Genomic DNA, 26,720 nt, shown 5'->3' on the forward strand with positions numbered 1-26,720 from the left:
TCTTTTTTCTCTCTTTTGGAACTTCTATTAGCAGTTTATTAGGTCATTAATGACCTTGTGAAATTACTGCTATTTCATCATTTGATCTACAAAAATGGTAGTTTCATACGACTCAACTTAATATATTGGATCATAAATATTTATATCATATATAAATATTTATATATTTATGGCTATATTTATGATCCAACCTAATATATTGGATCAAAAATACATATATGGCTCTACTTATGGATATGGATCTATGATCTAGGATACGGATATATGATCTATATCCATAAATAGAGCCATATATATATTTTTTTCTTCTCTGCATTGTCTGTTTTTGCTAAGGTTTCTCTTAGCATTTATTGACTTTCAGCTCTACGTTTGATCCCAGAGTCTCTCCTAAATGACTGATGATCTTAGACTAAATGTCTACATTAAATAACGAAGCACCTACAAACTAAGTGTATACCCTGTATGCTCAGGAGTGACTTGTGAATCAGTGAGCTTCCATGTAGGGAGTTGGTATGTGAATGCAGCTATTTCACTGGTAAAATTATAAATTTTAGTGTAAGTTAACATTTTCTCTGACACTGTACAAAGAAGGATCTTTTAGTTTCTGCCCTCAATTTATAGGCCTGGCTGCTTGTCCTCTGAAAAAGAGGGTGAGATCTTGACATTTTGCATGCACATTTTCTCTCAAGTCCCCTGTTTTAAATCTAGCTCTATTCTTTGTTTTCCATTGTGTCCAGTGTTCCTAAATCCAAAGGCTGATTTGTTCAATGTACGCAAAGAGTCAACCCCTAGTCTCCCAGAAAAGGTGGACACTGGGCCATCTAGGAGTAGAACTAGGATCCTGAAGGCCCAACTGTCCCCTGAGTGGGCTTTCTCCCCGAGGTGAGCCATGTCTAGGTCTGTTGTAGCTGTTTACTAAACTCAAAAGAGTATCTTGGCAAGGATTTCTTCCTAGTATCCTAAACAAATCTCTGCATGATAACACGATAATAGAGGTCTTCTGCTTTGTGGATTTCTTGCACACGAAGCTGTTTTCCCATAATTCCAATGTACCTGTGTGGGAGAAATGCAGAGACCCTGACAGTGGAGTGCTCCCTTGTATCTCTGTTTTGAAATTCGCTTGGGAATGATTTGCTAGTACCAATGGGAAAAAACAATCTTGAACCAAGTCTGAGTTGTCATTCTCGCAAATCTTCAAGACAGCTTGACCCTTCTTTGGTCTAATTCTTGATCACTCCATTTTCAGCTCCATACTTCAGTCACTCCATTTTGGAGTACTCGAAACAATTTCTGAGATCTTCTATCATTGTCATTTTCTGAGGGCCTGTGGTTGACTAATTATTGGTATCCATCTCTGCAGGTATGTGGAATTTAGGTTCTTCTCTTCACTTTCAGTCATTCTAAATTTTATTAGCATTTCTCCTTAATTAATTGTTTTCTCCACTTCTGGTCACTTTACTACTGCTAGAGATTTATAACTTTTTCTTTTCTTTACATTTATTTTGGTAGGATTTGAAGTGGAGGCAAATATAAATGCATGTATTCTCTGCCATGTTTATCTAGTGGTCTTAGATCTTACATTTTAAAAATGTTTTTAATTGAAGTGTTATATACATACAATTAAATTCACCCATCCTAAGTGCACATTTTAATAACATCTTAAGACCTTTGATGTTTCAAATATTTTACTCAGTAGTCAAATGCAGACCTGTCATAATTACATATGTCTTTTTCTACCTTAACCTCACACAGATAAATATTCTTATTGGTGAGAGTGGCAGAGGAGCTACATGCCCTTAAAACTCAGGAGAAATCAATTGTAGATATTTTGGGAGGCACAAATCTGAATGAAAATAAGTGGGAGACCAATGTACTTGACAATATTGTTAAGTACGTTGGCAAATATCAGAGCTGTTTTTTGTGGATAACCAACCACGGCAAGAAACAGAATAATATACGATAACATACTACTCAATAACTTTTAATTGGCTCCTATTATTTTTCAAAAAGTAAGAAACGAGGAAAATAAATCTATTAGTTTTCCTGAAGCAAGAGAAGAAGAAAATGAGAAAATTGAGATTTGACCAAGTGATTTCTGCCCAAAGTGGTACAAAGGACTGTGTAAAAACATCAGGGGGGCTAAATATTTGTGGCAGATGTTCTTTTAATGGCTGCTGATAAAGCATGACAATCACTTTGAGAGCATCTGATACATTTCTCACAAGTAGCCCACTGTTCTCTTTGTATATATTGGGGGAGGAAAGTATACAACATATCTTTCCAAATATCTAAACGTGTGTTTTAATATTCTTAATTTTGAGGCATACGGAAATACAAATACCTTGTATTTATCGTCAGTGACCAAGTCTTCATCTCCTAGTTGGAACTACAAACTCAAATTCCTAAAGAAGCCAGGCTGGTGTATAAACATGGATGTAAGAAAATAGGAAGTGTTGAACTATAGAATGGCATAGCATCCTAAAGGCACTCAAATTTAAAATATGTTTAAGATATACAAATAAAAACAAAAATAAATAAAAATAAATAAGTTTAAAAAGAGAAAATTATATAAAGTAAATCCAAGTTTTAGGGCCTTGTAGACTACAGGTCACGAGTTTAACCGCTAGTTTAGGAAATGGGTGAGTTGTCAGATGCCCTCAGCTCCAAGGAGCAGCAAATTATGTCCTCCACTTAGTTCTCACCTAAACATTTACTGAACTTTCTTATTTAGGCTGGGTGCAGTGGCTTGTACCTGTAATTCCAGCACTTTGGGAGGCTGATGTGGGAGAATTGCTTGAGTCCAGAAATTTGAGACTAGCCTAGGCAACATAATGAAACTCCCATCTCTACAAAAAAAAAAAAAAAAAAAAAAATCACAAAAAAGTGTCCAAGCATAGTGGCACATGCCTGTAATCACAACTGCTCAGGAGGCTGAGGCAGGAGGGTCACTTGCTCCCAGGAGTTCAAGGCTCCAGCGAGCTAGGATTTTAGCTATGTGCTCTAGCCAAGGTGACAGATCGAGGCTCTGCCTCTCAAAAACAAAACAAACAAGCAAAACCTTCCCATTCAGTCCTAGTCCTGCTTTGATTCCTTGCTCAGAATATGTTTTTTCCCTTTCCTGCTTCTCTAGTGTTCACTCATATTTCCTCCTTCTCTCTTCTTCCCCTTTACCTTGCCCCTCTTCAACTGAACAGAGTGTGAATGGAATGAAGAGTTTTATCCATACCTATTCCTACAAGGGATGCATCAAGTTGAATACCCCTAATGGCCTCATCTCCCTGGCTAGAAACCTGTGGAGGGTTCTGCTTATCTGTAGCCCAAAGCCCATACTGCTCAGCCCGCAGCTCAAGCCGTTCCGCTGAACCCAGCTTGCTCTGCCAGCCTTTCCTCCTAGGACAGCAGTTATTCCAATGTCCCAGACCCACAAGGCCACCCACAGCCAGCCAGCACACCATGCAGACTGCTTACTCTTCACCAGCCATCGTGTTCCTTCACTTTGCCTGGAATGTGTCTTGAGTATTGTAGCTACCTAATAAGTATGAGGTGAATTTCAATTATGTTATCAATTTGAAAGCAAATGAGTTGAATTATTATTATTTCTCAATTTACTATCTTAAAGCCAGTTAAATTAAATCACATTTTGCTTATGGTTCATTTTTTTCTCTCCTTAACAATATCAAAATAAAGACTTTAAGTATGAAAGGCAGCCTTGTCTGCATTTCTATGTCCTGTTGCTTTATCAGTCTCATTAGACAGATGGCACTAGGTGTTTGAGCCTGGCATGCGGTTGATGGGCATTGATAAGGAACGAGAAGTGAGATAGACTTCCAACTTCAGATATTGTTGACTAGTAGACCATCGTTCACTTTCACTGCTAAGAGCATTTGCTGCCAATGTTTTAATCCTTCTGGGCTCTTCCCCATTACATGAATTTGCTAAATAAATTTTTATTTTTTCATTCACATAGTATGCCCTTTCTTTGCCCAGGTCTCTGAGTAGAATCTTGCAAAAACAATAAACAGTCATTTCTTAGCCATTTACAAAGGGTTTTTCTTTTGCCCAAGAAGTCCACAATTTAGACACTAATGAAATATGAAATATGTCACACTATACTTCGAAAATGACTTGAGTCAATGTCAAATGTGGCAAATGAGTGTTCAGGGAATTTTCAAGGTTCTTATCCAAATTTTATGTCTACTTTATAGAATCTCTTCCTGCACTTATATGTCCTGATGTTTTTATAGACATTAATATCAAAAGAACAATTTAGATTGTTTAAAAAATATGAAGTCTGATTTATCTTTGAGACATACTTCACAACACAAACCAATTTTGCTACAGTAATACCATGTCAATATTTTTTGACAGAAGACAAATGTTGTTATTATTTCACCATTTCTTACCTTTGTAAAAGTTTAGAATTTTACAAAATGACTCTTCTTTACATGTCAAAATAGTAAGCTGATGAAAATAAAAAAAGTTGCAACTTTTATATCTGGTGGCAATGATGGATAATCTAAGTGTGTTGGCTTGTAAATGGGGCACAAACCATATTGACATTTTTTAAAAATAAATACAATTTTAATGGAGAAATGTATCTTTCCACCAAAATCACAGATAATATTGTTTTTAAAAAAGCTTACTTTGACTTGTTTCACTTCTAATTTGATTGGATATTCTCCATGACAGAAGACTGAAATTAGGACTCTCTTAAAGGCATCAGTCTCTATCCAGTAGTAGTAGTTCACTGTCTGTAATACAAAATAAATAGCAAGAGAATTAGTGCTCAGAAAAATTGTGAAAGAGATAAGACTATGCTTCAGGCTGTCTACCTTTCCTTTTCCAAGCTCTTTTCTACACCTCCTTTCCTATTAACTACCCCCTAACACTCACACAGAGTTACTCAGTGTTCTTATACTGTTTTAGCCCTTTCATAGAGGAAATCTGATACATTCATTGAGGACAGGTACTTTAAAACTTTATGTGCTACAATGATCTGGAGATTAGAACTTAATAAAAGGGCCTAAGAGGAAGGACAATGAAGACAATGCATAACTCAGTAATTGTAGAATTCCAACATACAATCTGAGGAGAATCTTCCCAGCACTTTATTCTCATAATATAAATGACAGGTCTTTCGTGGAGGCGGTGTTTGTGAACTTTATCAGGGAACAATAGAATTGGGTTTATATTTTATGTGTGATCTGGAGCTTGGGATCAGAAAATGTGGTCCAGCTTTGGTGTTCTGAGTCTTTTCATCAGAGTGCCCACAGTATTTATTCCCCTTTTCCAGAAGGATATTATGCCTAGGTCATGAGTTTGGAGCTCTCAGGAATGGGATTAGTGTCCTTGTGAAAGAGACCCCATAGAGCTAGTTAGCCTCTTCTACCATGTGAGGACACAGCAGGAAGGCACCATCTATGAACCAGAAATCAGGCCCTCTCTAGACATCAAATCTTGGACTTCCCAACTCCAGAACTGAAAGAATAAATTTCTGTTGTTTATAATGCCAAGTCTATGCTATTTTGTTACAACAGCTTAAAGTAATTTAACCATCTACTACTCCAAATGCTTAACTTCTTTTGTTTGATAGTTTTCACATTTCTTTTCCAACTAAAATACCTAGAAGAAAGCCTAAAATATTTCTAATATTCAATAGATGTTTATTGAATCATGATCTCGAATTTTTTTCCACCTTATTAACCTACGCTGTCCTTGTTTTCTCTCTCACCTGTCTTTTAGCTCTGACAGGAATCCTCAGATTCCTCTATGGTAAATAAAGACAGTCAGAATTAAAGGCTTTATCCCTCCCCAAGATTATGATTTTGTTATTTACTTGACAAATAACACTGTTAAAACTCAGACAAATTAAATTTAGCAGAGTTCAATTGAGCGAGAAAAAGCAACGAAAAAATGATTCATGAATTAGCCTCCAGAATCACAGTAGAATCAGAGAGACTCCAAGGATGCCTCATGGTCAAAACACATTTATAGGCAAAAAGTGGAAAATGGCATACAGAAGTCGGAAGTGAGGTACAGAAACAGTGGGATTGGTTACAGGTTGGTGTTTGCCTTATCTGAACACAGTTTGAACATTCAGTGGTGTTATGGGTGATTGAAGTATGACTTCTGGGATTCACCAAGACTCAGCGATTGTTACAGATGCATATTCCTAAGTTTTTGATCTTGTCTACCTATTAGGTTACTGTTGGTCCACAAGGACTCAAATATAGAAGTACGGAGTCTTTCTCAGGCTATATTTAGTTTGCTTTAACAACACTCTGCATGGGGTTAAAAATTATTTTGAGGATCCTTGAATGGAAGGTAATGAAAGAGTAGATATGAATATACAACCTCTGCGTTAGGCCAAGTTTCCAGAAGCAGATGCTTAAACAAGGATTTGTATTCAAATGATTTATTAGAAGAATGCTGCCGGGAGAAACAGGTAAGGAGTGGGAGACATTGGATCGGGAGAAGTGCTGCCCTAGCCTCAGCCTGATCTCATGAGGACTCTAGAGATTAAAGACTACAGAGGGCTTCCCCTTCCTCCTTCCCACCAGGGCAAGGAATCAGATTTTAGTACCCTGTCTTCTGTTAGTCATTAGCTACAGACCTCTCAGGTGCTACGTAAATTCTAAGATGCTTCAAGGAAAGTGGTACCTAAGAGTCCAAGTCTAAGTCCTCTGAAGAATGTTGCTGGAGTAAGCTGTAACAGCGAACACATAGAGGCTGCTGTATGGACACACAAAACCAGCAAGAGGGATCCAGAAGAGCTGGCCAAAGCATTAATACCTCTTAATGCCAAAAGCTATACCGAACAAAAGACTCACTTGTCACCTTCTGGTCCAGTGAAGAGAGATACACAGCCATACAGCATTCTTCAGGATTTCACCTGACCCTTTCGTTCCTGTGTGGAGTTCTGCTGTGACTCACACTTACCAAATGCTTTCACTTTGAGCTCTGCCTCTACAGTCTGTTTTATTGTTAGATCACTACCATTATAGGGAAGAACAGTCCATTGATTGCTCTACGCTTTTCTTAGCTTAGGCTAGGGACATTTTTAATGTTTCTAAAATAAGTCCCAGGTGGTTAGGTGTGAAAATTAAAATGACCCATTAACAACTGTAATGTGCTATAAGATTTGGATTCCTACTAATTACTATAATCTATCTCCCAGCTTCAATGAATACATAAATGAGAAAAATTATTACTTTTATGTTACTGAAACTGTGACTATTCTCTAACATCTAATATGCAGTTTGAGACGGATTTCTAAAAATGACATAGTAAGGATGCCAATCTTAGCATAAGCATACTAACACCTGTCCTACTTGTCTTTAATTCTTTTGACATTCTTATTACTATTTATAAAAAAGTAATATTTTTCTTCAGAAATGAAACTTTGTTTAGTTTTATCTTTCGTTTAGAAGCAGCAATGGTTATATAATTATCACCTCTTTATACATAATAATATGCATCTATTATATATAATACATACACATAGATAAATAGATATGCCTAGAGGTCAGTTTTGCAGCAAATAATCAAAACACAAACATGCTTTACTAAGAAAAATTGTTTTAAATGTCATGCTCTACAATGAAAAAGTCACAAAGCTCATATGCCTTTATTATTCTATTGTCTTTGTATTATAAAATCAAAATCACTTAATTCAATAATCTTAATTATCTTTTTATTAGAAAACTAATATTATTTGCCAAATCCAGAGAGATTGTTAACAAATACAGGATGAGGAGGAGCTTCCAGATACTAACATAGTTAACAGACAATAGGTAGGCAACAGAAACACTAACTGAACAGCCTGACAGACATGTGGTCTTGTACATGCAAATATTTTTTAAATGCTCATAATAAAATAAATATAACATTAGATTCATGGTACTGTTTATTAAAATATAATTTTAATAGATTTCTATCAAAATAGTTAAATATTTTGAGTCTTTACTTTGATAAATATGTTATTTTGCAAATTTCGCTCATGTAAAGTATTTTATTACTGAAAATAGTGGAAAAATTAAATACTGTCATCCATCTTGAAGCAGCATGAGGTTATGTTTGCATTAATATGCACGCACACCTCAAATAACTAGGATTTTTAAATACATAGATGAATTTTCAACCAACAGGGTAAAGATATAACATGCATGAAAAAGTTTTCGGTTTTGCTAAGCTCCAAATTACTGAATTCAAACAGAAAGTGAAGGGAGCAAGGTAACTACTAGAGTGAACCCCGCAGGTAAAAGCATTCACTTTGTATATTTCAAAGTGGACATGTTACCAAAGTGGACATTTACATAACATGCTTCAGAATATTTCAAAACATGGGTTGTGTGATGAGAGAGTAACTTAGGATTATCTCAGGCCAGATGCTCTCCTGAATATGTTTATTAAAGTAGTTAATTCAAATGAAAACACCTGAGGAGGACCTTCACCCTCCTCATATACTGCGCAGTATTTACCTTAATATTGATGAAATATACACCTCAGGGAGAGAGGAAAGTAGGTTATAAACCTGCTGCAGATTCCCTAGTGAAGAAATTTCTCTCCGAAGTACTCCTAGTTAGACTCTTACCTTGATTCAAATTCATGATGGTATGGTTTCTGAGTTAGTGTGATTCTGCTAGACTATGAGTTCCAAAAGAACAAGACCTTGACTTCGTGTTCACTGAATTTATCTAACATTTAAATAAAGGCTGGGAGATATCCATCTTATTATAACACTGGATGAATGAACAAATAATCTAATGTCACCCTGAACACATCCCTTTCCATGAAATAAGGAAATAGTACTGAATTCAACTCTTAGACAATGGGCCCAAGAATAAACAGGAATGATGATCCATGAAGCTGAAAAATACAGAAAAGCTGGGAGCAGAGGATGTTTATGCTGCAGTATGAAGACTACAAGGACCACTACATACAAAAGAATCTTGATACTCAGACTTGATGGTACCTACTTTATTGGTACCTACTTGATGGTACCTACTTTATCAGTATCTAATTTATTACACATCAGAAAGAGGCTAGTCTATCTGATGTGTAATAAATTAGATACTGAGAATGTAAATTTACCACTCAATTTGAATTTATTGTGGTAGCATACTTAATCCCTGAAAAGTTCCATAGAACACAAATAAGCAACTGCAAAGAAATATTAGAACTTCGATAAGTGGGCAACATTAGAAGACTGATCAGCTCATCTCTAACATTCCTATGACAACTTAGGATTTGAAGTTTCATGAAAAGTTCTAATGTGTTGGAAAGAACATCATAGAAATACCCTGACTCCTTTTTAGAAACAGCTTTCAATCTCCTCTTCATAACCAGGACAGATAACACTCATTTCTAGGGCACATTGTAAAAGGTGTGTCTGTGCTTATTCAAAGCATAATGCCATATATAACTGTGTCTAATTCTCTAACACTCAGAATCCACATTAAAATTTTAAAAATATAAATGTGACCTTATTTTATGGAAAAGATTTACTCTATCTTGTTTTTCTTATAATAATAAACTACAAGGAATTCTGTTTTCTACCATGATGGAATAAATGTATGTTACTAGAGTCACTCTGTTATTGTGAGTTGCCATACAATTGAACAAAATACATAGGGCAACTGTTCGTAGGTATTTATTAAGTAACAAGCAGAGTAGGACTGTGATTCTTGAGAGAAAGCAAACATATAAGGTTTGCCCCACATTCATTCATGCTTTCTGCCACAATCGAGAAGGCAGAAGCCAAGCAGAGCAGTGCAGTAACTGAATTGAGGGTGCAGAGATGAGAGATCAATGCTAAGGGATCTGGAATTTGTTGGGCATTTCACCACAGAAGAGGAAGCTTGGGAAGATGAGGGGCAGGAGTGCAAAAGTTGTGCAGACATTCAGTGCCATTCTCAACGAAGGGCTGACAAGTGCATGCACAAAGTAAGACTCTAGGATTGCAACACTTGCTTTTTTGTGCTCTCCATTTGCTTGGTAAATCTTCCTCCATTCCTTTATTTTGAGCCTATGTGTGTCTTGTGTCTTTGCACGTGAGATAGGTTTCCTGAATACACAAATTGGATCTAACTAAACTTAAGAGTTTCTGCACAGCAAAAGAAACTATCAATAGCGTGAACCAGCATCCAACAGAATGGGAGAAAACTTTTGCAATTTACCCTTCTGACAAAGGGCTAATATCCAGAATCTACAGAGAATTTAAACAAATTTACAAGAAAACAAACAAACAACTCCATCAAAAAGTGGGCAAAGGATATGAACAGACACTTTTCAAAAGAAGACATTTATGAGGCCAAAAAACATATGAAAAAAAGCTCATCATCACTAGTTGTTAGAAAAATGCATATCAAAACCACATTGAGATACCACCTCATGCCAGTTAGAAGGCGATCAATAGGGAATCAGGAGACAACAGATGCTGAAGAGGATGTGGAGAAAAAGGAATACTTTTACACTGTTGGTGGGAGTGTAAATTAATTCAACAATCGTGGAAGACAGTATGGCAATTCCTCAAGGATCTAAAAATAGAAATACCATTTGACCCACCAATCCCATTACTAGGTATATATACCCAAAGGATTATAAATCATTCTATTATAAAGACACATGTACACATATGTTTATTGTGGCACTAGTCATAATGGCAAAGACTTGGAACCAACCCAAATGTCCATCAATGATAGACTGGATAAAGAAATTGTGGCACATATACACCACAGAATACTATGCATCCATAAAAAAAGGATGAGTTCATGTCCTTTGCAGGGACATGGATGAAACTGGAAATGATCATTCTCAGCAAACGGACACAGGAACAGAGAACTAAACACTGCATGTTCTCACCCATAAGTGGGTGTTGAACAGTGAGAACACATGGACACAGGGAGGGAAACATCACACACTGGGGCCTGAGGGGAGGGGGCTAGAGGAGGAATAGCAGGGGTTGGGGGGATTGGGGAGGGATAGCATTAGAAGAAATACCTAATGTGGATGTGGGGCAATGGATGAAGTAAACCACCACCTTGGCATGTGTATGCCTACATAACAAACCTGCATGATCTGCACATGTACCCCAGAACTTGAAGTATAATTTAAAAAAAAAAATAAGACTCTACAAGGCTAAGCACCATAGGACTAAGGGCAAAACTGAAACAGCCCCAGCCTACCAACAGATAGAAATACAGTTCTACAGAAAAAAAAAAAAAAAGCATAGGAAAAGATAAAACATGCATAATACACAGGGCCACACGAGCTTATAACAATGATAGAAATTCCTTATGTTTATTTCTTACAACAACACTACAAAATAAGTGCGATCATTATTCTTGCCACATAATGGCTGAAGAACTTAAGGCAATGGGGGTATTAACAACTTACTGAAGGTTACAGAGCTCAGGGATGGCTGTGCCAGTGTTTTCATTTAGCCCTTTTATCTCTAGATTCTATTGCTTTAACCACAATGATACCATTGCGTATCTACCTGGTCTGGAGATTCAGGAAGATGTTCCTGAAAAATAAACCTATTTAAGCTGAGATGTGAAGGATGGGTAACAATTATGTACAAGGAAGAGAAGAGAGTATGTGTGCAAATCCCCCTGGCATGGCTTGAGCATGAAGTAGTTGATGGATGAGAAAGCTGTGTATATCTGTTAATTTGATGAGAATTAGAGAAGATCCTAAAGATGATTTGACCAGTCAGAAAAAAAATAGACTTTAAAATTTCATTAGTTTGTATCGTTCTAAATATTTTTAAAAGACCTTCTATATTAACAGTTAAACCCACATTTTCCACAAGCAGCTGAATCTTGTTGGCGTTCCGTCCTCAGGGAGGATGAAGAACGGGCCATCTTTCACTATTTGAGGACCCTTTCAAACTTAGATACCAGCACTTTTCACTGATTATTAGTCACTGTGATTGCAGTATCAATGAAATCTTTTGCCCAATTCTTTTTTCTAATCCAGTTGAGGAAAGTTCTTTTCCCAACAACTGTAGCTCCTTGTTCCACAAAGACTCTTTAGGAAACATGAAGCAGTTAATTACCCCTGCCAAACAGCAGGAAGGTAATACTTTTTTTTTTCAAATATCAAATCAGTCCAATTTCATTTAGACTTAAATGATTTTTCTGGCCCCTCTTCATGTAGACACCTCCGCAGTCAATTAGCATTGTCACTTTTAATCTTCTGTAGTCAGATCCTGGTCATTTCCCATTAGAGTTCTATTAAATAGATTCTTATGGCCTGGCTGAACCGGCTGCAGTGCAGTATCTGCGGAAAGCATGCCAGCCATCATTATGCAGCTGGCATTTACTAAAGGTTAGATATTACTGAGAAACTTAATCAGGAATTATGCTACATTGACTGAAAATTCACTCCTGGCTTTCCTTGACACCAAACTCAAATGCTCCTGGTATACTCAGGCTATGCCTGGATGGAAAGGCACCTTGAATTATGCATCTGAACTCAAACCATTTTAAACTCCATGGCCTTTGAGTCAAGATCCAAAGATCATGTAACTGTCAGGGCCAGAAGAGCCTGCATCTAGCTGCAATGCCAGGTGCACTCTAACTAAAAAGCAGAGAGCGAATAATGTCCTCAGGAAAGGAGAGCCCCATCTTACTGTGGCTTAGTTGGGTCTTGCAAATAAATGTAACAACAATACAACCACGGAAGACAAAAGAGCAGATAAAACATATAGAAAATTTACATTTTCTAAGTGGAAATATAGGGTAAATCAAGAGCAACTCAAAACATATGGCAGCCATGAAAAAGCATCCTCTAACAGAATGGCTTCCAAATACCCAGTGCTAACTGCTGGTGTGATCTTCAGAAAATCACCTGACTCCACTAGGCCTCTTGCTCTGGAAGTCCCTGGTTCAACATAAATAGGGTACTGAGAACTGACTGTAGCTGATTAGCACGTCTTCTCTTAGTAGCAGAATAGGGACCTGGAAAATGAAACAGAATAAAAGACAGAGGAGGCCAGCACAGATGGTCCAACACTCGATAGCTGACAGGTGCTCACTGTGAGTGGATGAGGGCAAACAGGTCTTACTAAGTCCTAGAAACAGAGAGGCAGGGAAGGAAGCACTGAAAGACAGCTATGTCTACTACAAGTTTTTGTTGGCAGCCCGTCCTAGGGGATAGAAACCCTCAAACAGACAGCAGTATGAGCTATCTCATGGACTGTTTTCTCCTTTCTTCATCCATTGTTAAGGCCAATTCAATAACTCTCTAAAGCACTTATTAAATAAGGTCTCTGCCCTTTAAGGGCTTACTCTTAATAATAAATAAATAAATAAATAAATAAACAAACAAACCTGACTTTGGACAGATGATCCCAGAGAAAATGATTAAACTCACATCATTAACTTTCTTTTAGGCCAAAGTTTTTGGTCTCAACGTGGACACTATTCTAAACTGGATTCCCTCAACTTCCTTACAAAGTTCCATCAATTTCCTTCTCAGCTGCCTCAAAGAGATTTTCCAGACATAAATTACAGCAAATGAGACTTGTTGGTAGATAGAAAGATTTGAAATGTTACTGAATATTTCTAAAGAAATGGAGTGGTTTGGGTTTAGCATATCAGCAACTCACGAAAGACCATAAAAATGGTCCCTGGGAGCGGTCCTGCTGGAACTATTTTAATAAGGGACTTAGGATAATTTGTAATTAGCCTAGTGGTCAACGTTTGCTAAAGGGCTTGAGAACTATTTTCTTAAACATTTTTTAGCACAATTTCTGAAAATAGCTCTATCCTATGATCTTTCCATCAACTTAATTGTTTTTCATGCAGCCCACATAAATCAGTTGTGATCACTTTAATGTACTAAGGCAGGTGGAAGAGGTGAAAAACCAGTGTTTTTGGAATTGTCAGAGAAGGTTTCCTAGAGGACATCAAAGTTGGGTGTTAAAGGGTAGAGAAGAGTCAAATTAAATGAAAAAAGAGAAAAATTATTACCAGGAGGCAGGACCCACTTTAATGACATTGGCCAGAGGCGTGCTGTTCTGCCTGCTTTTCACAAAGTCCAATGCAGAGACAATAAAAGATCTTTGGTACAACAATTTTCCCTATTTATAATGAAAATATCTGCCTTGAGTACCAGCGTTATAAAGTCTATTCTTACACAATATTCAACAGAAAAATCTAAATAAATAAAAACAAGTGGCATTGTTTTAGCTACAATATCAATATCCCAATATGCATATTTTGCATACTTGCAACTTTCTTATGTTTTATCCTTGTGTTGTCTTGGGTCCATCGAGAAGCAGATGCCAAAATGGGATAAGATGTGCAAGAAGTTTATTAGGGCAAATGCCTGAGAAAGAAGATAAAAGGAGCTAAGAAAGGGAGGGAGAGCTGTCAGGCTGTGATACAAACTTGACTCTGAGTGAAGGGGAGAGAGAAGGGAAAGAAGGTTGGGTGGAAGTTTCACAGACTGCCTGCAATTCTAAAGAAAGATTGTCAAGGCCATGAAAGATTCATCAAGGTTAGGTCAGAGAAATCCCGTATCTCCCTGGCATGGGCCTGATTTAGTATCCCTTCTGCCCAATCGTTGTCTGGGAGCAGCACACAGAAAACATGGCCTCTGTGCAAACACAGCATCAGGCTTCAGGGAACGGCAGCTGAGGCCGCTGTTCAATCACACTCCCTGCAGTTAAAAACCTAAGAGGCACCTTCTCATGTTCACCAAATCCTGAAATTAGACTTTGGACCATACCACAAATCCTGGATCACATGTAACTTACCCTGAATTCTAATAATTTTGACTCAAAGGGTACATAACACTGGTAAGGTGTTTCGTATACTCATAACATCACAAAGAAAAGATTGCCATGCTTATTTCATAGAGGAACAAACCTTGTTGACATGCCTCATAGGATAAGAACAGAGAACGTCAACACAGGTCTTTTGGCTCCACACTCTACCTGCTTTTCATGGCACATTAACATGAGCAGTATACTACACATTTTCCGGGATAATGAGTACTGTTAATAGTGCACGATTAAAGTAACAATATAAATTATCCAAAAAATTGAGATTTTTATGAAAGAGAAAGGAGCACTATTAATAATTCTATCAGGGCAACAAGGCTTTCTTCACTGACATTTTTCTCACTTTAGTCTATAATCCCACAACTTCCTTTGTGGACACGTATTTAATATCAATCCTATCCAAACTGCACACAGGCTTAGGTCATTCCTTACCAGAAGAATTGTCTTGAGGCTCAGGGAAGAACTGTCTACAACTCCCTTTTCACTCTTGCTTCTTTTCCCAGGTAACGATTCAGCTACTCTGGGCCAATCCTCCAGGCCCATCAGAGCACCTGGAATCTCTGACTCTGTACTTAGAAGATTTGTTTTAGATCATAATTACAGATTAAATTTTACATTTATTTAGCATCTTTCCCATTAACCGTACATTTCATTTGCAAATAGATATTTACCTACAGTATCTTATTTATTTAATTGATTGCCTGTCTCAGTTTTCAGAGTAATTGTTTATCTCAAGTGGCATAACCGCATGCTCTGTTCCTATGCTCTACTCTGGAAGACAGTGCTGGCTGCTCAGAATAATTCAATGTCTCATTAAAGTAAAGAGACTGCAACTTAACTCCAAAAGCGCTCAGCCAAGGTACATGTTCTTGACAGATTTGCAGGTTTCACTTTTCCGGATGAACTTGCACACAGGAAGAATGCTTGCTCAAGTCTAAGTCAATCAAATATTCCGAGAAAACATGGACTTCACAATTCTGTCTCCCAATCTGCTTCGCATCTTTCCTTTACCTCACACATTATGATTTTTATCTCTTGCTGTTAATGATTTAACAAAGCCTAGGAGTTTCTGCTGTATGGCTGCAGGGGATAAGGGGCCCTTTAAATGCAAGCATAGATGCATTCTGGCTTCCAAATTATGCTTCTGAATTGGTGGTTGGCTGACCTGAGCCAGTAATTTTAAGTATTCACTACATTGATGGCACCAACCAAATCTACGGTCTTTTTAGTTATAATTGCAGGCTTATTGCTCCAAAAGTTGAGACAATGTGTAAGACAGCACCACCTCTTCTATGTCTACGCCTTTCCAATTCACCATAACCAAGGATATTAGAGAAACTGATGCTACAGTCTATTAAGGGTTATCAACACTGTGTTTCCCACCAATAATAGTCTCCTTTAGGCCATGTGGGCATCAAATAATCCCATTTAGAATCCCGTCCTGAAAAACTTCTTATTAATAGAAAATCTGGTCTAAAAACTTCTGGTATAAATTCTTCTACTTCGGATGGTCTCAGAAAAATCTGAGTGCAAATAGAAGTGCAGAGACCATCACTAAAGAGGTGGAAAATGCCACAGGGGAGGAAAGGCAGCCAAAAAGGGGTGTGTTATCAAGCTTGCTATCACACATGTGGTATAGAACCTTAGCCTATAGGAAAACTGGGGGAAAGTACAAAACACACCTCAGGATACTGCATGAGTGGCAAGGGACCTGGGACATTTTTATACCAACTTCCAAGAATCACTGATTGAGGGCTGGCTCTTCTCAGGGGTGTTAATTCCTGGTGCTTGTGGTTTGCCATACATAAGGGCAGCATGGCCTTCTGCACTTCCAGATGTGGGTACCAGCAATTGCAAATCACCCAGAGCATCTTGAAATGGTAGAGTTTAAGGGATATAGATGGGGCATTGACAATATCCACTGTGTTCACACTTTGAAGGATAAAAAGGTTAAACAACTTTGATTTAAACTAAATATTATAACTCAGTCCTGACTCAAATTCTGTTGCATTCTCTGAGTAGTAACATTATACACAGCCAGGATTATCCATAAGTGATTTCTTAGATTGCTGTTTCATTTAATCTGCACTAAATTGTAATGATGAGAAACAGTCTAGGTTTGGAGTCGCTTACGCTGAACTTCGTATACAAGCTCTCCTGCCTCTTCCTTGTGGTCTTGGACAAAGTTTTGAGAGCGAGACTACTCAGTTTTTGTGCTTTGGGCTTTTTCATTTTGTTTTGCTTTTGCCTATAAAATAGGAAAAACAGTACCTTCCTCATAGCAATTATTGTGATGAAGACATAGTATATTAAGAGTTTGAAATAGCAAGCCTTCATTAAATAGCAATCCAAAGGAATTCAGCCGTAACTTAGAATTTGCTTTGGTGTAATCCTCATTGATTTCCCTAACTTTGATTGGCCCTGCTGACAATTCACAGATATACCTATCTATTTGCCTAAGTAACTATCTTCTGTTTGCCAGTCTAGGTTCACTCTTTGTCTTTTATCACCCTTCTCTGCCCCCCTGGAAGATGACCTGTGTCTCCTACTTCTGTGGGTTCTCATGCCCCCCAGTTTTCTATAGGGCTAGCCAATAGGATACAAGGGGAGGAAATTAGAGAACAGGAGGAAATGAGGTCAAGACATCTATTCACCCCATAACCTCCCCTTTGGGTCAGAGTATGTTGGCTGCATGTCTCTATTAAAGGTCAAAGCTGTTGACAGGTGACTCTCTCCATATAGCCTCTATCTGAATTCCTGTATTTCAGTAACCTCTCAGTTCCCCTGTTTTTTCAAACTTGTGTGTGATAATGGCTTTTCAGTGTTACTATGCCCTATGGAACTGCACTATACACTCTTGGTTTCCTAACCATATCTTCGCAAATAATCTTTCCCCAATTATTCCCAATTTGAGTGCGGCATCTTTCTTCCACCAGGATCTTCACCAGGATCTTAACAAATGAGCAGATTTCCTCATACAAGCCTCATAGATATGATAACAGGTCTGCCAGCAGGGAAAGGGACAGAAGTGCATGCATTATGTAGATGTAAATTATAGACCAAGACAGCTATCATTAATTCCAGGGCTTTTCAAGACACCACATTTAGTGCATTAGGTACACACATGCACACTCACACACACACACATACACGTACACCCAGAATCACACTGGGAATGAAAAAAGTGTATAAGAAGATGTCAAGATTAGCAGCTCTCAACTTTTTGCTGCTAAGGGATAGTCGAGTCTCCCGTGAGTAATTCTCTTTCTATGTTCATGATTTTCAAAAGTGGAGTAGTAGTGTTTTAGAATTAATGGATCTTAAAGAAAGATGTTCAAAATTTTCCAGGAGATTCTCACATGGCTCTTATTCCAGGAACAGAATAAAAGAAAATGAATAATAGTACAAATATTTGGGGCTTTGGGGTCTTACATAACTGAATATAAATCCTACATGAGCCACCTTTTATAGCACTGTTCAGAGTGTTTTTCACCTGTAAAGTTAGAATCTGGAAGCATTATTATAAGAATAAAGAGATTTATGGGCCTTATTTATTTTACACATATGCATTAACATACTACATGTAAAATGGGATTTCCTAAATGCTCTCTATATCACTGAAAGGCAGCTCTGAACATTATCAGGATGTAGAAGCAGCATATGTGCAGCAGCGGAGGGTAGGGGGCTCCCTTTCATTCCATTCCAAGAAGCCTGGAATATGGGGAAATTGGAAGTGAGAGTATGAAAATGAAAACACAGAGGACAAGGTCTGACATTAAGCAACAGAAGTGATCCTTCCAATCATTGAAAATCTGTTATTAGGGACTTCTGATCCATCATCATTTTCTGCCTTTCTTAGATCAGTACTCCCTGTAGACAGTTCTTTTCAGTCACCTGTAATCCTCAACAGCTCCTGGTGATGCCCCTTATCCTGTGTAACCTTTGTGACCTGTTATTGAGTGCCACACAGAAAAATCAAGGAGAGATCTTGCTGCTAACAGTGCCAAGAAGTTGAGCAGTCCTATAACCCAGAGCTAAATCTCAGAAGAGCAAACGGAATGCTAAGATGATTTCTACTGAGAAACTGAACTCAAACACTTCCCACATTCCTGTATCAAATGCAATCTGTAGCTCCATTGCTCAAAAAAAATTGACTTTATGGATTTTACAAATATATAATTACATAAAAATAGAAAAACCTTCCAGTTTCAATATTCTACAACTCTGTTTTATTAGTTCTTACCCTTCATAGGGCACAAAATGTTTAGAAATATTTAGCATCAAACTCACCCTAATTTGCAGCCCATCACCTAACAGACTTACATTATCTGAATATTTTCAATCTGTTAGCACACCAATTAAAAAAATTAATTGCTAAGGGCACTTCACTAGATACCTTTAAGATAGCAAATCAACCTCAGACCTAGCCTCTGCTACTCATATCTAATTGAGGCATGACCTGTCATGTGTCAAGACATAGTTAGCAATGCACGTGTGGTTATACACATCCAGATGAGGGAAGCAGCAGAAGGAAAAGTAAAACTCTAAGTAAAAACCTAGTCTCTGACAGTCACTTTTGATATATTACTTTATTACACCCTCATCACAACTTTCGAGGCAGACGTTATCATCTCTGCTTTACAGAAGTAAACCGAGGCTAAATAGAGGTAACATATGACAAATCAGAGAATTCAATTCCAGATATCTTAGATTGTAAAGGCTTTGTACTTTTAATCAGGCCACACTACATGTTCTGTTAATAAGAGAATAGTTCTTAAAGGAGAGAATCAAGGTCCTAAAGAATAAAGACAGTGTGCAGATAAATAAAGCATAGCTGTATAAAGTGGAAAGAAGAACTAACAAGTAGAAAATAGACCCACTTATGTCAAAGTCAAACACATCTCAAGAAAGGAACTGTGCATCCTTCTATTTTCAAGTTCACAATTCAGCAAGCACCAGAGAATATGGGAGGTGGAGTTGGTGATGGTCTAGCACTACAGACTGGCTGATTCAGAGTCTTCTAAGAGGGATGGTGATGACAAACATATGCCTGTTCCAAAGAATGTCATCAGCAAACAAAAACCCTGCAGGTTGGTTTAACACGAAGGTGGGGTGCTATTAGTGACCAAACGACAAGAATTCCTACAGAGATCCTGGAACAAAAGAGACTTCCAACATTTACCTTGCATCTTAGATTTCTTTTTTCAGAGAGCTCCAGGAAAAAAAAAAAAGTGTTTAAGTTTGTTGCAGCTGCTCTGTCAGGAACTTACCAAGTGCTACAGCCATCGGAGCAATTAAAAAAAATTGCACAGAAGGTAATTAAAAGCCTTACTGGTTCTTGCGATTAGACTGACATTTTAAATGCCTCTGGATGTTTTATTGTGCCAATAACCTATTTCCCTCGTCTCCAAGAGAAATACAACTGACATCAGTAATTTACCCAAATACTCTACAGGTAACGTGTGCCAAATACAAACCTGCACTAAATTAGGGCCAGAATTCTCCTTTGTGCATTCTGCATGATACATCTTAATGGGAAAGCTGCTATTTGCAAAATCCTTCTAAATGTTTGTGTTTTTTGGTCTTCACTGTCCTCTTTGCTTGGCTCTGAGAACACAGTCTAAAGATGGTTCCTGGCTGGCATATACCAGACCTATGGGCAGGGCAATCATTTCCAATTTCCACATGGTTATGCAAGAACAGAGTTCTTGCTTGGGAGGACAGGGCCTTATTTTGTCATTATTCTTAACTGGTGATGATTATTGTCAAATGTGAATCCTTTAATAGGCTACTCCTGCCAAAGAAATTCTGCCCTCCTCCAGCCTCAGACCTCAATTCAGGATTAGAACGAGTTTTTTTTTATTTTTGTAATAATCTAATAAATATTTTGTCATATGATTGAATTTAAAAAGCTACCCTGGCTCAGAGGCTCGGAACTTGAAAACACATCCTAATAGGAAGCTTAGTTCCTCTCAACTTTCTTTTTTTGGTGGAAGAATTCCCAGGAGAGTTGTTGGGTCTACCGCATCAGGACAAACACACAGATTGATTTTTCCTGAGAAATGCAAAAACAAAAGACAGACAAACAAATAAAAGCAGAAAAGGAGATAGATGGAATTGAAAGTGGCTAGGTGGTTTCTTCACAATAAAATGTTATGAGAAAATAAAAATTCAAGTCCTCTCAAAACTTCAAAACAAGGTAAAAAAAACTGCTCCAGTTTCTTTTCGGTAGATAACGAAGACTAAGGGTGAAGTAATTTGTAAGCAATTATCTTCTGACTTTCTAGGAAAAGCATTTTAATTTGCTCTCTTAATTTCTCCCTGTGTGATTTATTTTTTCTAGAATGGTGAGTAATCTGTAACCACTGTAAATTTTCAGTTCTCCTGAGAACCATTTAAGCAGCCTTTTATACTGGTACGTAGTCATGCAATCTAGCTATTCTCAGTTCCTTCCAGAGTCCGGTCTCCCTCTGTGTGTGAATGACAGGCACAGCCCATCACATCTTCAATCCTTAGGACTCACAGACCATGAGGCAGCAAGACTAAAGGTTGTTGAACTTCAAATAAGACTTTGTATAAGGAAGAAATAGATTTCTTAACAGAGTTAAGTAGATTAAATAACTTCAGGGTTTTTTTCTTTTTTTTTTGAGATAGAGTCTCGCTCTGTTTCTTAGGCTGGAGTGCAATGGCACAATCTCGGCTCACTGCAATCTCCACCTCCTGGGTTCAAAATTCTCATCCCTCAGCCTCCTAAGTAGCTGGGATTACAGGCACCTGCCAATATGTATTGTATTATTTCTAGTAGAGATGAGATTTTGCCATGTTCGCCTAGAACCCTTGACCTCAAGTGATCCTTCTGCCTTTAGGCCTCCTAAAATACTGGGATTATAGGCACGAGCCACCACACCCAGCCAGATTTTTTTTAAGGTTAAAATAAGATGATCGGATTTGATGAACCTTCTTTCATACAAAGAAGGCATCGAGAACGGCAAAGTAAAAAATGCTCCATCCTATCAAACAGAAATGTAGAAGACACAATGCAAGGATGTCACGGTGGAGAAAAAGATGCAATGGGCAACAGGTACAAATTACTTTGTGCTGATAAATGGAGTTACTGCACAGAGCTATCGACTCCGCAGCACTAGGGGGTCAGCAACTCTGGCCTTTGAGCCCACAATGCCAACAATGATCAAAGTGAGGGGTCCATGGGTCTATTGAGCAACTTCTGTGCCACGTACTTGAGTTTTTATTTATATATTATTTTTAACATATTCTTCCAACGGTCCTGGAGATTCTGGCCACTTGCCTGCTTGCCCACCCAGTATATATCACTAGTAACACCTAAAGACCTTCTGAAGGCTCTGGTGAAACAAAGGTCACCTCCCCACAGCTCACTTCCCAGGTGCTCCATGCATCTGCAGGCCCAAGCACTAGTCTACTCACAGACATCTTGAAATAGCATTGGGAGTATGAGTTCTTCATACAGAAGTTAGTAACAAGGAAAGGTCAAAAAGTCTACTCCTCTAGAAATTTTTCAAAAGAGGATGAATTCCAATGGACCTGAGACAGAGAGATGAGAGACCTTTCACTAAATAGAGTGGAAAACACAATAAAAATGAGTTTAATTCAGTGAAATATTCTTTGGGAGAAACATTAAGCCATTATGTTATTATTTTGTTAAAGTTGACTTCAGTAAAATTTTAGTTTTTATTTGCTTAATTTAGTGTTGTAAAAATATGACAGTCATCTGAGCATTATGCAAGAACAAACTGATTTCTCAAGATACTGGGTGGCCCAAAAGTAACATAATATCTCAAAAAATGTTAACTGAGCATATTTTATTATGCAGGTCAATAAGAGAAACTGGTAGTACTTTCATTATGTCATCTTAAATTTAAATTAGTTTATTAAATCCTTTTTGTTGGGTGTGAAAACAGTCTCATGTAGAACATGGTTTACTTGAAAAAGTAAACTTCACAAATGATAATTTACATCAAAATGTCTAAAAGATTTAATTTGCATTATGTATATGGGGATATTAAAAATGTGCTTGATTCCTTTAAGTCCACTATAATAACGATATCCAATATTACATTTTCAAGTATTTAATTTCAGGCATGTAAATTACCTATACATGTAAGCCTACAAAGCAATAAGCAATTCAATTTTCCCAAAAAATTATTTTTAAAACAATTGCTAATAAGTTTTAACAATGGATAAGTTATACATGCATAAAATGTAGAATATGCTACAACTATGGACAGATAGAATTCAGCCACACTGAGAAGACATGTCCTTTTTGCACCCAACCATCTGTATTTCTGAATTGAATTTGAAACTTGCAAAAAAATAAATGTATCGGTATTCGGGTTCTCCAGATAAACAGAACCAATAGAGTGTGTGTATGTGTGTGTGTGTGTTTAATACAAGGATTTATTATAAGGAATTGGTTTATGTGATATGGAGGCTGACAAGTTCCAGGATCTGCAGTGAGCAAGCTAGAGAGCCAGGAGATCCCTAATGATGTAGTTTCAGTCAGAATGCCAGTAGGCTCAAGACTAAGAAAAAAACAATCTTTCAGTTTGAGTTCAAAGGCTGGAAAAAAGCAGTGTCCCAGTTCAATTCATTCAAGCAAGAGGACTTGCCCTTATGAGTGAGGGATAGGGATGGCCTTTTTGTTTTATTTAGATCTTCATCTAATTGGATGAGGCTAACCCATATGAAGGAGGGCAATCTGCTTCATTCAGATTGCTGCCAATTCAAACATTAATCTCATCCAAAACACCAACACAGACACACCCAGAATAAAGTTTGGTCAAATATCTGGGCACCCACGGCCCAGTAAAGTTGACAGATAAAATTAATAATTTCACTACACTGAGAAAACAGTAAGACATTTTAAAATAAGAACTATATGTACACACATTTGGAATACTTCCTCGCACAATTCAATTATACTGAACTACTTGCCACAGAATATAGAAATAGTAAAATACTCAACAGTTAAATACATGATAGAGTGTGCTGTATTCATTAGAAATCATGTTTTTTCAAGATCATTTTAAATGTCATAAACACTTTCTTAATATAACACTAAGTGAGAAAAGTGGGACATTACATTTTTAAATGATTTCAAATGTCAAAAATTACCTACCTGTAAACTAAAATATTACCAACAGTTTGTCTCCCAGTAATAGGATTATGAGTGGCGTTTTTTTTTTTTTTTTTTTTTCTTTTGAGACAGGATCTAACTCTGTGGCTCAAGCTGAGCGCTGTGGCACAGTCACAGCCTACTACATTCTTGATGTCCTGGGCTCAAGCAATTCTCCTGCCTCAGCCTCCCAAGTGGCTAGGACTATAGCATGCACCACCACACCTGGCTAATTTTTGATTATTTGTAGAGGCAGGGTCTTACTATGTTACCCAGGCTGGTCATAAGCTCATAGACTCAAGTGATCCTCCTCCCTCAGCCTCCCAAAATGCTGGGATTGTAGGCATGAACCACTATACCCAGCCACATGAGGGGCTTTTCTGTTTATCTTTGTACTTCATATATTTCAACTTCTCTATGAATATTTTCCTTTTTCTAACAACAAAAAAAGTGATTTAAGTATATTCAATTACACAATCTTTTTTTTTTTCTTTTTTTTTTTTTTTTTTGAGACAGAGTCTTACCCTGTCCTCCAGGCTGGAGTACAGTGGCATGATCCCAGCTCACTGCAGCCTCTGCCTCCTGGGTTCAAGCAATTCTCCTGCCTCAGCCTCCAGAGTAGCTGGGACTATAGGTACATGCCACCACGCCCAGCTAATTTTTGTTTTTTTTTTTTAGTAGAAAGAGTGTTTCACCACGTTGGCCAGGATGGTCTTGATCTCCTGATCTCGTGATCTGCCCACCTAGACCTCCCAAAGTGCTGGGATTACAGGCATGAGCCACCAAGCCCAGCCAATTACATATATCTTAATAGCCATGTCCCCGTTGGTAACTTCCAGGCTAGCCACTTAGATCGCTCCATTCCCGGATGCACTTGCTCCCAGAGCATCTTTGAATGCATACCTCCTCTCTGCTCTCCATTTCCAAACAGCTAAGTTCTACTGATGCTCAGTGTCTCAGGAACCTTCTCCTCCACCACCTCTGCCACTACCTTAGTTCATGCCCTAATTATTTTTCTCTGCTTTTCCTGGACTCTATCCCCGCAATGCTCAAATTCTTCCTTCATTCAGCTTCACAGTGATCAGCCTAAAACACTACTGTCCGAAAGCGCCAACATGTTCTCATCACCAAGTGGGACTGCTTCATAAGACAGAAAGCCCTTTGTAACCATGCTTCTGCCTGCCTCAGCTCCTGCCATTTATTCCTACAGCCTTGCACTTCATAGTAGAACCATTCTGAACTCTGTAATTTCCTCTCACGGTGGCTTTTTTTCTCCTTGTTACCTTTGCAAGTTCTGTTCCTTCTGCCTGGAATGTCCTCATTTCCCACACCTCTATCTTGTCTGCCTCACTAAATTCTAGCTTATTAGCTGCCTCCTAGTGAGCCTAGCTCAGCTACTCTGAAGGGAGGATTAGGTATATGTTTCCCCATAATACTTCCCAATCTATACATAATTTTATCACTACAGAGGGCAAAATATATTGCATCCATTTATTTACATGTCTTTGTCTCCAAAGAGATGTACATTCTCAGAGAACAGTGACTATGCCTATCCTACAGAATTCATTGTATGCTGACGTGCAGTATATAGCTATTACATTACACATAGCAATAGATGTGATATTTTGTAGATCTTCAAAATAATTCCACCAAATTTGACATGAACATATTCTGTGACATTTGGTTAAAAAGTGGCTATTTAAATATGACAACTTTTTCTTGTTTTCTACTTCCAAATATTTATTTTTTACAGATTTTTTCCTCACTGTAATACTGCAATATGAGAAATAGATAGCTGGTCTTTGTCCCTGTTCCTTATAATTTCCTGTGATGGGGGTAAGAAGAGCATCTTTTGTTGTTTATAATAAGACCCTTTAAACAGATCTGAGTTCATGCTAATGAGCTGACTCTTTGTGGGCCCCCAGATAGCTTCAGGATGGGAGCTGCTTGCCAGAGAAACCAGCCACATGATAAGACAGTCAGTCCTTTCAGCCCCACTTACCTCCAACCTCCAGAGAGGGGTAAGGAGAGAGGAATTGGAGGTTGAGTTAATCACCGATGGACAATTATTTAATCAATACTGCATATGTAATGGAACCTCCATAAAACCACTAAATAACCAGGTTTGGAGAGCTTTTGGATTAATAACCATATCAAAGTACGTGGAGTGTGGTGTACCCAGGGAGGGCATGAAAGCTCTGCACCTCACAGCTCACTACCTTCCCGTATGCATATCTTCCACCTGCCTGTCCCTGAGTTGTATCTTTTGTAAAAAAAAAAAAAACAGTAGTAGTAAAAAAAAAAAGTTTTCTTGAGTTCTGTGAGCCATTCTAGCAAATTATTGAATCTGAGACAGTCAGGGGAACCCCAATTTATAGCTGGTCAGTCAGAAGTACAGTTGGTCCAAACTTGTGATTAGCATCTAAACTGGGGGAAATCTTGTCAGACTGAGCCCTTAACCTGTGGGGTCTGTGCTAACTCTAGGTAATTCGTGTCTTAATTGAATTGAATCACTGCATAACCAGTTAGTGCCCAGAGAGTTGGAGAATTGGTTGGTATGAGGAGAAATCCCACATATTATGTGGGAAAGCACAAATCATAACACTACCTACTGAGTAAATTATTAGTTTGACTAGAGATGCTAATTTTACTGAGTTGATTTAGTTAATTCAATGAAGAAAAAAAATCCAGTGAACTTGTGGTTTCCAGCGAATGACTTGCCAGTCTATTCCAAATAGTTTTACATATAGATGTCCACAGGCCAACTAATCTACC

This window comes from Sapajus apella, unplaced genomic scaffold (genome assembly GCF_009761245.1).
Source record: "Sapajus apella isolate SASKATOON/1434 unplaced genomic scaffold, GSC_monkey_1.0 scaffold18, whole genome shotgun sequence".
Taxonomy (NCBI): Eukaryota; Metazoa; Chordata; class Mammalia; order Primates; family Cebidae; genus Sapajus; species Sapajus apella.